The sequence below is a fragment of the Cervus elaphus genome, chromosome 22 (genome assembly GCF_910594005.1).
Source record: "Cervus elaphus chromosome 22, mCerEla1.1, whole genome shotgun sequence".
In the NCBI taxonomy this organism is placed as follows: Eukaryota; Metazoa; Chordata; class Mammalia; order Artiodactyla; family Cervidae; genus Cervus; species Cervus elaphus.
The window spans coordinates 30,899,403-30,914,874 of record NC_057836.1 but is presented as its reverse complement, the minus strand read 5'-3'; positions in this window follow the sequence as shown (position 1 = coordinate 30,914,874).

The window sequence follows — 15,472 nt, the reverse complement described above, 5'->3', positions numbered from 1 at the left end:
TATCAATACAACTTTTGAGGTCTTCCAAAGGCACTGTTTTCCCCTTTGGTTTTTAGGGCAAGGAAACTGACCTAAGGTAGACTGAAGTGGGAGGCTGGCTTCAGAAAACGTACTAAACAGGATCTGAAATGCTTCAGGGCAAAGAAGCAAGAACATTTAAATCAGAAAAGGACAAGAAAATGGGAGTAAAGAAGAAAGTGACTGCAGATGTGGGATGTTGTTTGTCCCCAAGGATTTCTTTATAATGACACAAAATAAATTCTACTTCTGTGTTCAGGGCTAGCTGTAGAAATCTGGCCATAAAATAAACAGTAGAAGACAAAGGGCACGTTGCAGTAGAGAGGTGGATGAAGGCAGATGGTTATGTAATTTCACAGCAGCTCCCCACCCCTTGGCGAGAACTGATGGTTCTGTCAGGGGAGTGTAATCTCCTCGGTTCTGTCTCATCTCAACAAAAATTTGAAGCGACGGACGTTAAAGTCCTTGGCGTGTCACAGCTCTCAGACAGACCGTGTTATAGCTCTCGGGTCTTGAACAGACCCTGTTATAGCTCTTGGACAGATCAGTGTTACAGCCCTGTGTTACAGCTCAGTTTTATTTAGAAAATAATAGGAAAATATATCCTGGAGGCGTCAGGGCATGCCAACCCAAAGATGTGAAGAGAAGAGAGAGAGAGAGAGAACAAGTGTGCGGGCGGGGTGGGGGAGAGAGACCCTGGCCCTTTGGCTCCTCTTTTTGTATGTTTTTCCTCCCCCTGGGTCGGCCCTATGTAAATTGGGCTAGCCAGGAGTGCTGTTTGTTCTACCTGAGGTCCTCACTCCGGTCCTTGGACCTTCCTTTGTTCTGTTTTCATGGACTTTCCCCGTCCTTGTCGTTTAGCCACTGACATTCTGGACTCCTTTTTCCTATTCTAACTACCTAACAGTTCCAAAAATCCAAGAATATCTCCCCATGTGATCCGGGACTTATTGGGAAGGAGCTTGTACCTGGCTTGATGAGGGGAGAGCTTGCCCCCAAAAGTGGTGAGGGAAGAAATCATTTTCCCTGCTAGACTTAGGTCAGAAACCTCAGAGAGAAGAGACTTGAGATTCAAAAGCCAGTGATGGCCGCCATGGTGCTACTTTTAAAGAAGCTGGAGGCTGTTAACACCATATGCCATTTATCTCATTTGCTTCCCCACATCACATTCTTTGAACATATACACTGTTAACAAGTTCATGTGCCTGAGGCACACTGCCGTCAAACAAACTGAAACGTTGGAGTTTGAAGCAGAGAAAAGTTTTTTGTAAGGCCTTCCAAGGAGACAAGGTGACTCATGCCCTGAAAAGCTTCCGGCTCCCCGAAGTGTGTGCGAAGTCGCTTCAGTCATGTCCGACTCTGTGCAACCCCATGGACTCTAATCTGCCAGGCTCCTCTGTCCATGGGTTTCTCCAGACGAGAACACTGGAGTGGGTGCCTTGCCCCTCCTCCAGGGGATCTTTCTAACCCAGGGATCAAACTCGCGTCCCTTACATCTCCTGCATTGGCAGGCAGGTTCTTTACAACTGTCGCCAACCCTGAAGGGTTTCAACAAAGCGTTTTAAAGGGCAGGTGAGGGGAAGTGTCACAGGGCAGGTGATCAGCTTACACACAATTCTCTGACTGATGGTGAGGCAGCAGAGTGCTGTCACGGAGTGTAACATGATCAGTCCCTAGGCTCCAGGAGGCCTGGGGCTATGCGCTTAGTTAACATCTCCCATTTGGTGGGAAGGGTTTTCATATCTGCAAAACAACTCAGGAAATTTGTATCAAATACTGTTATCCAGGTACTTCAGAGAGGAGCTAAAGCAGAAAATATGGGGCAAGTCCTGTGCCAGGAAGGCCCCAAGAGGTTCTGCTCAGTTACAAGTTTGCCAAGCCCTGAGCTAGACCCAGGGATTGCATCACTGAGGAAAGCAGGCTTAGGATCTCAGGACAGAGTATTACATCCTTGTCTATCAGGATTCAGTTGTCCAGTGATCCTCAGTGAGAAGCCCGGCAAAGGGCTTTCCTAGGCTCACCTTTCTCAGCTTCTTTTGCCAATAATCTTTCCCTCCATACCCCTGTAAGCCCTATTTTAAAGCTTACAGAATCCATAAGAGATTAGTACATGGAACAAAGGATAGGAGACAAATATCTCCAGAGGCCAGAACTCTTTACTCTGCAGAATTTCTGATGTACAGTGATGAAACAAACAAAATCCTCAAACATTTAGTTGTCTAAACAGGACAAAATAGCTCAATAAAAGTGTCCCATCCACTTCACCATCACTACTGTAGGCACTTTTGCTCAAAGATAGACAAGTCAAGGTTGGCCTTGCCTATTTCTATTTTGTGTAGTACAGAAAATAATTCATGTTATGACAAATGGCAGCATCAAAGAATGGACTGAATGAAGTCTGCTTTATTTCATACATAGAAATTAATGCATATAAAGTAAGTGGACTGATTAAAAACTGAAAAGTTTTGGTGTGTGCAAAACTGGCATCAAAATGAAAGGAACTTAGACAAAATGGTCCCACTTAACAGACAGGACACAATATACAGGTGCCATGAAATGAACAAATTAAGAATATTTTATCAGAATGTATACAAAACTTCTCCTAGTTTTAAAATTAATGAGTAATTAAAATACTAATACAGAAAAGAGACTTAAAATACCATTTTAATTCTGTTATAAAACCATGTAACCATTGGTATATTTTTTCTTGTATAAGACAACTATTTTAATTTTTTTGAATAGGTAATAAAGGTGTTTGGTTAAAAAAATAGGAAACAGAACTTCCCTGCTGGCGCAGTGGATAGAAGTCTGTTTGCTCATGCCTGGAGCTCATGCTGTGCAAGAAGAAAAGCCACAGCAATGAGAAGCCCACGCACCACGATGAAGAGTCGCTCCCATCACCATAACTAGAGAAAGCCTGCAGGCAGCAACTAAGAACCAACACAGCCAAAAATAAATAAACAAGATTTTTAAAGAAAAGGACACAGTAGGAAAGTGGATCTCCTCCCCACTCCTTATCACCTCTGTCTCACTTTCAGAAGCAAGCAGTGAACCCGGAGGCTTGAGTGTCCAAGGGAAGCAAGCAGTGCAGACGGGTTTTGGGTGGGTAGGGCTGGTATCGGAATGCTAAGTCGCTTCGGTTGTGTTAGACTCTTTGCGACCCGATGGACTGTAGCCCACCAGGCTCCTCTGTCCATGGGATTCTCCAGGTAAGAATACTGGAATAGGTTGCCATTTCTTCCTGCAGGGGATCTTCCTGACCCAGAGGTAGAATCCACGCCTCTTAGGTCTCCAGCATTGGCAGGCAGACTCTTTACCCTTGTAGCCACAGGGGAAGCCCCCGCTCTATTGGCTGTTAAAAGTCAACACCTGTTCTGATTGGTCAGTCAGCATCCCCGACTGAGTACAAGTATGTGTACACGTGTAAAATCTTATTTTACAAATGTAGCACACTTTGTATCAATTGCTCTGCTTACTTAATTTATGTGTGATTTTCCACATACGTTAATATAGACAGCTTCTTGTCCTTTCAGTGTATTAGCTCTACTCTTCAGAATGTCCCAATTTATAGATGCGTAAACCTAGACAGCGTATTAAAAAGCAGAGACATTACTTTGCCGACAAAGGTCTGTATAGTCAAAGCTATGGTTTTTCCAATAGTCATGTATGGATGTGAGAGTTGGACCATAAAGAAAGCTTAGCACCAAAGAATTGATCCTTTTGAACTGTGGTGTTGGAGAAGACTCTTGGGAGTCCCTTGGACTGCAAGGAGATCAAACCAGTCAATACTAAAGGAAATCAACCCTGAATACTCATTGGAAGGACTGATGCTAAAGCTGAAGCTCCAATACTTTGGCCACCTGATGGAAAAGACCCTGATGCTGGAAAAGATTGAAGGCAGGAGGAGAAGGGGAGGACAGAGGATGAGATAGTTGGATGGCATCACAGACTCAATGGACATGAGTTTGAGCAAACTCTGCGAGGCAGTGAAGGACAGGGAAGCATGGTGTGCTGCAGTCCACGGGGTTGCAAAGACTCGAACACAACTGACTGAACAACAACAAATCCAAAGTTTAGAAAGATTAAGCAATTTCCCTAAAACCACAAAATTAGCAAGTGACAGAGTCCTGATTGAACCAAATCTGCCTCAGTTCAAAAACTCAACCTCTTAGCAACACTTTACAATTTTAAATTCATTAAAAGCAATAATAAATAAAACATAACTAAAGAGAAAAAGACAAATTGTTAGCACTACTGCTGCTTTTTACTGTTCCCTTAGCTTCTAGTCATTGATTTCATGGGGATAACAAGAGGTGAGAGATGGGGGATGAGGGAGGTCAGACTGAAATAGAGAATATGTTGGGTGTTCCCACAGCAGTTCTAGCAAATTTCCACCAGGTGGCAGTATTTAAGAACATTACTGAAAACCACCAGGAGGGCAGCTATTGCTGCTATGAGATTGAATGTCAAACAAGATTATTTAAACTTTGGCCCACATTTGCTTTTCCAGTAAACTTTTTTGTTGTCCTTGGAAAAATTCAGGAGCTAAAGTTTTACCATTTCCAGTAACGAAGGGTTCACCCTTCAACTTGCTGATGTAGAATTTTGGCTTTAACAAATTACAGTAAATTTGGTTAACCTGATTCTAAGAATTCTGTGTAAGGTCCTTGAAATTGCTCCAAATACCAATTCCCCCTCTGGAATTTTGTTGGCTATGCGACAAAGTGATATTTAGAAAGCTGTTAATCTATATGGTGTCTAAATGCCTGGGAGATGTCAGGAAATGCTGACATGGCCCAGGAATCATTGGTAAGAACTCTGCCTGGAAAGAAGAGTATCTTTTTCCTAACAGTTAAGGTCTTTTACAAGCTTCCCCACATTTGTCTTTTCTCATCACTTGGCAACACTCAACCCCTGACCCAGTCTAATAAGCCATTTGCCTTCTTGTAGACATCACATCACTGTTGCTCCCACTACCACACTTTGCACCCACTTTTCCTGTTTAAAAAATTCCTTGCTGGGACCTCCCCGGCGGTCCAGTGGTTAACACTCCATGCTTCATCTGCAGGGATTGTATTTTCAATCCTTGTTGTGCATGCTGCATGGCCCAGCCAAAATAATAATAATGATGATGATTCTTGAGTCATTCTTTTTTTTTTTTTTTTTTTCATGTTTATTTGGCTGCCTTGGATCTTAGCTGTGGCACGTGGGATTTTTTCTTGGGGAATGTGTACTCTCTAGTTGTGGCAGGAGGGCTCAGGAGTTGAGGTCCTTGGGCTTAGTTGCTGGGCATGTGGGATCTTAGTTTCCTTTCCAGAGATCAAGCCTGCATTCCCTGCATTCCAAGGCAAATTCTTAACCACTGGACCACCAGGGGAGTTCCTCTTGCTTCATTCTTTCTCAATTAAGGTAGCTACTGAGAGACAAAGAAATTGTTTTTTCACCTCCCAGATCAGTAAACAAAGAATGTTGCCCACCATCAAGCTATCAGTTACTGCAGAGCCCTGAGGGGAGTTTGGGTTGAAGAAAAGCAGGATATGGGGCCAAAATATTTAAGATACATATCTAAGGAATCATTTCAATGAACGCAGACTTTTGTATCTTCCCATACACAATAAGCGGCTTTCCTGGTGTCTTAGTGGTAAAGAATCTGCCTGCCAGTATAGGAGACGTGGGTTTGATCCCTGTGTTGGAAAGATCCCCTGGAGAAGGATTCTTGCCTGGTGTATTCTTGCCTGGGAAATACCAAAGACTAAGAAACTCGGGTTGCAAAGAGTCGGACACCACTGAGTGACTGAACTGAACTGAACTGAGAAGCCTGGTGGGCTACAGTCCAAGAGGTCAAAAAGAGTCGTACACAACTGAGCGACTAAACAACAACAAACATGCTAAAGATCATTAATTTGAGATTTCTGGCTTTTGCAATTAGCAGTAATCTTTTGTGGTTCAACTGCATGTTTTTGCTTTGTTTTTCAGCAAAAACTCCTATATTTCCTGGTTCTTCTCTTACCTCTTCAGAACAGTTCCTCAGAGCTATCTGAGAGGCTGTCAACCAGGTTAGAATCTTCAGGAAGTCCCCCCAATAAAGCATAACTCACAACTTTTAGGTCATGCATTTTTCTTCAGTCAACACTCCCTTGCTTCAAAAGTTCTCTTCAAAAAAAAAAATCTAGGCATTTTCTTGACTGATTTTCTGTTGCTTTTTGCATCTCCACTCAGGACTTATGAAACTAATTTTCCTGTAATAATTTATGTATTTCATATATGTTTAATTATTCAAGTCAGCATTTACTTAGTACACACAAAAAGCCATTCTGAGATTTTTATATTTCCAAAGAGTCATCTGTGGCCAGTTTGATTTCTCATATTAAATATTTTTAGAATATACATTCCTCTTAGAATTGGGGCTTCTTCCATAAAGAGTAATTTACGTTTGCAAGGCACTCTAAATCAAATGTGCATAATATTCACATTTTCCTTTTTTCTTTCTTTACTATTTTGTGTGCAAATTAATATTGCAGTATAATACACCTGCAGAAATACATGTAAATCACAGACATAGAAATGATAATTCTCAAAGTAAACATACTGCATAACAAAATCTAGATCTAGAGATTGAGCATTCTCAGAATCAGGAGTCCCATAGAGACCTTGTGGACAAGAATGTTGTCTGCCACATTAGTAGGTGAAGAATGTTGTCTGCCACATTAATAAGTGAAGAATCTAGTACAAGGTCCTTAAGTCATCAGCCCTACAGCCATCCTAACTGTGTACCCCGAGGGGATTCAGGAAGGAAAAAAGCAGGACACTGGCCCTGTACAGTTAAAGTGCATCAAAAGAATGATTTCAATGAGCCCAGACTCTTGCGTCTTCCATACACAGAAATGCACTAAGTTCATTAACTTGGGATGTCTGATTTTCCTTAATTAACAGTGATCTTTTGAAGTTTTGTTAGGGGAAGCACACTGATTGAAACTGCCCACCCTGACCAGGCACCATAGTAACCATTTGCATGAGTCGTTTTATGACAGGAGATCCTGATAAGGAATACGGAACTAATAAGCCTCCACCAACCGGAAGAGTTTGGGAAAGGTCAAAAGGAGACACCGCGTGTCTGTCCACTTCCCAGAATCCCTCTCGCTAGCATCCATCTTGGCTGAGCGATGCGTGCGCCACCAGGAAAGACTCTGAATTAGAATGATTGGCCAGGGACCACCCGGAAACTAATCCCATCACCATAAAACCCGAGACTGAGAGCCACGCGGCAGAGCAGTTCTCCTGGGTTCCCTTACCCTCCTGCTCTCCACCCGGGTGCCCTTTCCCAATAAAATCTCTTGCTTTGTCAGCACGCGTCTCCTCGGACAATTCATTTCCGAGTGTTAGACAAGAGCCCAGTTTTGGGCTCTGGAAGGGGTCCCCCTTCCTGCGACAGTTTGACTACCTGGGATATATTCTAGCTCGTTCTTTACCTCTTTGTAACAGTCCACCTGAGCTACTTGAGAGGCTGTCTCCTGGGTTTAAGTCTTCAGGATGTCCACCCAGTAATGAATCTCAACTTTTAGGCTGCACATATTTTTCAGTGAGCAGCATCTTGCAGTCAAAACTCTTCCTAACAACCATCCTGCCTGACTTCTACCACCATAAATTCACATCTAACTTTAAGAAGCATAAATAATCCAGCACACTTGTAATAGATGGAAACATAAATATATTTAGAATAAATATATCTAACTAGTGGTTGTACTTCATCTCCATTATTTATGTCAACCTTCTCGATAACTCTATGAGTTATGTCCTCCCATTTTCCTAATTTTCAGATAAAGAAAGTAAATATTAGAACAAAGACAGCATTTTCTTAAGGCCACCCAGACAGTTAATGGAAAAAGTGTAATTGTAAGCAACATTGTAAAGCAGTTATCCTCCAATTAAGGATAAATAAAATTTTAAAATAACATAGTAATAGCATAGGGAGAGATGAAAACAAACTATATCCATCGAATATTTACTGAATGGTTACTGTGCACCAGGAATGAGGGGATGCAACCACGAACAGTACAGTTTCTTGTTCTGTCCTCTTACAGGTTTATATCCTTGCAACTAGAACTCTAAGAGGATGCCCTAAGATAACATTTCCTCCTCATGCTGGTGGAACATCCAAAGTAGAGACACCAGTCTCAGGTTGCCCTGATAGACTTCAAGCATCCACTTGAGCTCAGAAGGATTTTGAAAGCTTTGTAAACATTCGTTCCCCAGCCTGCTCTAAACCTGAGCCTAGAAAGAGAGGTTAGGACCACAAAAGAAGTGTGCTAAAACACCTCAAAGACAAAGATGGAAATGAAGGAGGATGAGGAAGAGGAGGAAAAAAGTAGCAGCAGCAACAGCAAGAGGGCCTGAAGCTCCCATATATTCATATAATCTTCATTCATCTGAGCACTTAAAAGAAATGAATCATTAAATGGTTTTCTATGATATGCCTTCATTGTTTTAGCCCTGAAAATACAGAGATGGAAGATGGGCTTCTAGAAGTTCGAGCTCACGGATAAATTAACAGAATCTGCATGTTGGTGAGTAACTGTAGAGCGTCACACCTGTTCAGAAAGCCTTTTACCGGCTCAGGGGCACCCGTGATGTGGCCACACGGATACATGTGCAAGGTAAGGAGCAGTAAGAGAGATGCTGCCCCCATCTTTGGGGTTTAGAAAAGTTTCCCAGAATTTTAGACCAGGAATTATTATTTCTCTCTTCAGTTCAGTTCAGTTCAGTTCAGTCGCTCAGTCATGTCCGACTCTTTGCGACCCCATGCAGCACACCTGGCCTCCCTGTCCATCGCCAACTCCCAGAGTTTACTCAAGCTCATGTCCATTGAGTCAGTGATGCCATCCGGCCATCTCCTCCTCTGTCGTCCCCTTCTCCTCTTGGTTGCAGTTTTAGAGAATATGCCGCACATATTTTATCTAATTTGGGCTTCACCCACAAAACGATGCTATGCTTGTACCCATTTTACAGGTGAGAAATGTTCAGAGAGGTTACATTGCCCATGCACTTTGACATAGCTAACAATGGGAGAGCCTGGATTCAAACCCAGACAGTCTGTATACTTGTGATCACCACCTTCATTGACTCCTTTATTCGCCTGTCACCTTCATCAAAGCATTTGGCATTGAAATATATCTTTGTGCCCTGTTTAAATGTAAGCCTGCATCTTAACCGTTTAAAACATCTAATTTTTTTGACAGAAAACAACAAAATTCTGTAAAGCAATTATCTTTCAATAAAAAGATAAATTAAAAAACATAATTAAAGCAACAAAATTAAAAAAATAAAAAACACCCCCCCCCCCCAAAAAAAAAACCCCACTTACTTTTATACTGATATAGTGGGAAATTGAGAATTTTCCTCAATTTTTGATTATTTAAAAAAAAAAAGTTTTGGAGCTCCAGTAGAGTAAATGATGCCTGGTGGACTTGCAAATATAAACAACCAAAAAATAAACAAAATAGGCAAAGCAACAGTTTTTAGACATTGGAAAAGAGGCATAACAAGACCATGATCCAGAAAAAAAAAAAAAAAAAAAAGAGGAAAGAAGATGAGCCTTAAATTGAGCCTATTGTTTACCTGACTTTCTTCCTGGAAACATTTTTTGATCACAGCATTAGCAGGAGTCCACACAAAGCACTAACATCTCACTGGATTCAAGTAACAGGGATTCCAAAGCTTAAGGTGACTGAAATATGTGGGACCCATGTAAGATTCGTGGTCAGCAAAGAACAACTGCCAAGAAATGTAACTGGATGATTCCCAGAACCCAAATGGGATTTGATGTTGTTCAGTTGCTCAGTCATGCCAACTCTTTGCGACCCCATGGACTGCAGCACGCTAGGCTCCTCTGTCCTTCACTATCTCCTGGAGTTTTCTCAAACTCATGCCCATTGAGTTGGTGATGCTATTTAACCATCTCATTCTCTGCTGCCCCCTTCACCTTTTACCTTAAATCTTTCCCAGAATCAAGGTCTTTTCCAATGAGTCAGCTCTTCACATCAGGTGGCCAAAATATTGGAGCTTCAACTTTAGCATAAGTCCTCCCAGTGAATATTCAGGGTTGATTTCCTTTAGGATTGTTGGTTTGATCATCTTGCTGTCCAAGGGACTCTCAAATGAGATTTGGTATTCAATTTTGATCAGCCATTGTGTAGAAATCTTACTGAAGGCCCAGGGTCTCAGTACATGCCCTAGAAATCTAACACCTTGTTAAGACATGTAATATTTTTTTAACCCTTTCTAATATTCAGTTCAGTCTTCCATTGGTGTCTGACTCTTTGCAACCCCATGGACTGCAGCATGCCAGGCTTACCTGTCCATCACCACCAACTCCTTGAGCTTGTTCAAACTCATGTCCATCAAGTCAGTGATGCCATCCAACCACCATATCCTATATCATCCCCTTCTCCTGCCTTCAATCTTTCCCAGCATCAGGATCTTTTCCAATGAGTCAGTTCTTCACATCAGGTGGTCAACGTACTGGGGCTTCAGCTTCAGGATCAGTCCTTCCAATGAATATTCAGGACTGATTTCTTTAGAATCAACTGGTTGGATCTCCTTGCAGTCCAAGGGACTCTCAAGAGTCTTCTCCAACACTTCTCCAACAGTTCAAAAGCATCAATTCTTCAGCACTCAGCTTTCTTTATAGTCCAACTCGCACATCCATACATGCCTACTGGAAAAACCATAGCTTTGACTAGACGGACCTTTGTTGGTAAAGTAATGCCTCTGCCTTTTATTTATTTATTATTTTTATGTCTCTGCTTTTTAATATGCTATCTAGGTCGGTCATAGCTTTTCTTCTGAGGAGCAAGCATCTTTTTAATTTCATGGCTACAGTCGCTATCTCCAGTGATTTTGGAGCCCCAAAAAATAAAGTCTGTCATTATTTCCATTGTTTCCCCATCTATTTGCCATGAAGTGATGGGACCACATGCCATGATCTTAGTTTTCTGAATGTTGAGCTTTAAGCCAGCTTTTTCACTCTCCTCTTTCACTTTCATCAAGAGGCTCTTTAGTTCTTCTTTGCTTTCTGCGTAAGGGTGGTGTCATCTGCATATCTGAGGTTGTTGCTTTTTCTCCTGGCAATCTTGATTCCAGTTTGTGCTTCATCCAGCCTGGCATTTCACATGATGTACTCTGCATATAAATTAAATAAGTTAAATAAACAGGGTGAAAATATACAGCCTTGGCATACTCCTTTCCTGATTTGGAACCAGTCTGTTGTTCCATGTCCAGTTCTAACTGTTGCTTCTTTGTCAGGGAATGTTTAACAGGAGGATTCCTGTGTGCTGTTTCCTATCTCTCTTGAGCCCTCTGTTCCTTATCAGTTCCTGTCAGGAACGAGAGGAGTGGCAAGCCACTCCCAGGACTGAGATCATAGAGATGGGATGCTTGCATAGGATGTCCTTCATTAGCTTTTCCATTTGGTGAAAGGGATTATTTACGACCCTCTTTTGATATGGATTGCCTTGTGGCCTTATGGCTTCTATTGCTCCTCATTCCCCTGGTAACTTGTAAAGTCTGGTCTTTTGATCTTTATGTGAAGAAGCTACCTTGTAATATGGTATATATACTCACACAGAATTCAATAAATCACCCTTGTGCCACCAGAGACTTGGGTCCCCGTGTCCTTCTTTCTCTCTCTCTATCTGTCTGGCTGATTCCTGGAGCACGAAGGCCTGCCAAGCTCATTTTCCTGCCCGGGCTTCCAAGACCTCTCAAGACTTCTTGAGAGAGCGCCCCGCGCCTACGTAAGTGGTACAATCTCAGTCCAAGGGCTTTATTGGTTTTCTGCATAACCCAGGGAATATTAGCCTCTTTCCTTCTTTCACTTTCTTATCATCAACTCCGGACCACCAGGTTCCGGTCCATTAAAGGACCCCAACACTTCTTGACCTGGACACAGATTTCTCAGGAGGCAGGTAAGGTGGTCTGGTATTTCCATCTCTTTAAGAATTCTCCACAATTTGTTGTGATCCACACAGTCAAAGGCTTTGGCATAGTCAATGAAGCAGAAGTAGATGTTTTCTGGAGCTCTCTTGCTTTTTCTATGATCCAACAGATGTTGGCAGTTTGATATCTGGTTCCGCTGCCTTTTCTAAAACCAGCTTGAACATCTGGAAGTTATCAGTTCATGTACTGTTGAAGCCTGGCTTGGAGAATTTTGAGCATTACTTTGCTAACATGTGAGATGAGGGCAATTGTGTGGTAGTTTGAACATTCTTTGACATTGCCTTTCTTTGGGATTGGAATGAAAACTTACCTTTTCCATTCCTGTGGCCAATGCTGAGTTTTCCAAATTTGCTGGCATATTGAGTGCAGCACTTGCACAGAGTCATCTGGAATTCCACCACCTCCACTAGCTTTGTTCATAGTGATGTTTCCTAAGGCCCACTTGACTTTGCATTCTAGGATGTCTGGCTCTGGGTGAGTGAGCACACCATCATGGTTATCTGGGTCATGAAGATCTTTTTTATATAGTTCTGGGTATTCTTGCCAGCTCTTCTTAATATCTTCTGCTTCTGTTAGGTCCATACCATTTCTGTCCTTCATTGTGCCCATCTTTGCATGAAATGTTCCCTTGGTATCTCTAATTTTTTTGAAGAGATCTCTAGTGTTTCCCATTTTATTGTTTTCCTCTTATTTCTTTGCAATGATCACTGAGAAAGGTTTTCTTATCTCTCCTTGCTATTCTTTGGAACTCTGCATTCAAATGGGTATATCTTTCCTTTTCTCCTTTGCCTTTACCTTCTCTTCTTTTTTCAGCTATTGCCTCCGCTGACAGCCATTTTGCCTTTTTGCATTTCTTTTTCTTGGGGATGGTCTTAATCACTGTTTCTTGCACGATGTCATGAACCTCTATCGATAGTTCTTCAGGCACTCTATCAGATCTAATCCCTTAAATCTGTTTGTCACTTCCACTGTATAATTGTAAGGGATTTGATTTAGGTCATACCTGAATGGTCTAGTGGTTTTCACTACTTTCTTCAATATCAGTTTGAATTTGGCATTAAGGAATTCATGATCTGAGCCACAGTCAGCTCCCAGTCTTGTTTTTGCTAACTGTATAGAGCTTCTCCATCTTTGGCTGCAAAGAATAGAATCAAACTGATTTCCGTATTGACCACCTAGAGATGTCCATGTGTTGAGTCATCTCTTGTGCTGTTAGACGTGAGTGTTTGCTATGACCAGTGCGTTCTCTTGGGAAAACTCTGTTTGCCTTTGCCCTGTTTTATTTTGTACTCCAAGGCCAAATTTGCCTGTTAATCCAGGTATCTCGACTTTCTACTTTTGCATTCCAGTCCCCTATAATGAAAAGGACAACTTTTTTGAGTGTTAGTTCTAGAAGGTCTTTCTAGTATTAGGCACTATTTATATATAAAAAAGTAAGACGTGAAATAAGATGACGTGACAGTATATTATCGATTAACCAGAAACTGCTTGATATTTTCTTCCATTTCTGACTTTGCTATGATTTTGCTGCCTCCTTAGATCATCACCCTTCTTCATTAAATACTATTAGATGATTGTCTCAAGGTCAATAGCATCAGTTCACTATTGATGATATTGCCAAGATTACGTTGGGCCATTCAAAGCAATCATTGTGACATCTAACATACACAAGTCTTAATAAATAAATAAATACTAGTTCCCTTATGCTATACTCCCAAATAGCACCCCCCTCTTTTTTTTTTTTTTTTTTTCATTTAATGAGCAATGTCAGGTTTCTGGATTTTAGGTGTTGCTTTTGGTGCACCTGTTTTTCTTAATTAGATGTTTTGTTTGTTTGTTGGCCACACCATGTGGGATCTTAATTCCCCAACCAGGGATTGAACCCTTGTCCTCTGCAATGGAAGCATGCAGTCTTAATCACTGGACAGCCAGATAAGTCTCTGTACCTGTTTTTCTGCAATTTGTTTTTTCAGTTTTGTTTTGTTTTTTATTTTTCTTTCTTTTCTTTCTTTCTTTTTTTTCTCTATCAGCTAGTATCAGAGAAAACAAAATGAGATTTTTTAAAAGGCTTTTTAAATTTTAAATGCAGATGAGAAAATTACTTCTTACCCTATTTTTGCTTTGGAGTGAAAGGTAAACACAGCTGCAGGAAAACCAATTTCAAAAACCCATTAAGAAAACTGATTACAGCCAGATGGATGAGTGGTAGAAATAAATTCTTTTGCGGTACACAAGAGCACTGCAGAAAGTTGCATTTTAACCTGCCCTAGATAAGCAAGAAGACATAATAACTAACTTAAATACACATTCCATGCCAAAATGCCTGACGCATGTGCTCTTTGCAACAGTTCTACTCTATAAGTGAAAGACATTATTCAAGTCTATCAACATTGCCTAGAAACCTTGGTAAAGCTTGATGTATTTAAAGTATATATAGAGAATGCATTATGTTTATTTTTTAGTTAAAGAAATTATCTGTGGACATTGCACAAATTGTTCAATATAAAGAAATGTATATATTTTAAAAACAGTGAGATGCATATAAAATCTAGTGAAACCTGAATGAGTAGTTTAATTTTTGTAGTTTCATTTATAGAAGTGTACCAATCTCAATGTATTGGTTTTAACAATGTACAAAGGTTAAATCAGATGTTAATCAGAAGAAACTGAGTGATGAAGATATGGGAGCTTTCCAAGTGATTCTGCAACATTTTGTGAGTCTAAAATTATTTCAAAATAAGAAGATTTTAAAAATCAGCTATAGTTTTGATATTTTGGTGTTGAAACAAATATAAGGTTAATGTGGCTAAAAAAAAAAAGAACAAAAGAATGTGTCAGTAAGGACCCTTTCTTTGGTCAGTGATTTGTTTACCTGAAAAATTCCAGAGGAGTGGTTCAAATGCTATCATCTGTTTTTTTCTCTTGCCTATCATCCCCCAATTCTTATTTCTCTTGGTTGGTTCTAGTTTCAGACAGACTCTTCTCTTGAGCAGTTCTAATGGATCCTAGGAGAGGATGGGGTGAGAACAGGACAGAGAACTCCAGGCTAGTTTTACAAGGTAAATAGTTGCTAAGTGGAAAAAAACAAATGTCCACTTCAGTAGATGAGGAGAGATACAGAAAGTTAAACAAACAACTCCCTCAAAACCACCTTCTCCACAAATATTCAAAAGATATATATCTTAACTAATAGTCAAAATTACATAAATTTACAACATATTCCATTTTCATACAACAAACTGGAAAAAAAAATTAAGTAAGACACACAAGGGCTGGGAAGCATAAAAGGGCACAAGCCTTCCAGAAAACAGTACATTCATAATTTGCTAATTTCATTTTCAGTGATTGTAAGGAAAGAACTAAAAACATGCATAATGACTATGTATAAGAGGTATTTATGCAAGATTTTTTTTCATAGTGAAAGACATATGCCTCAAAATATGGTTATAAATGAATAAGA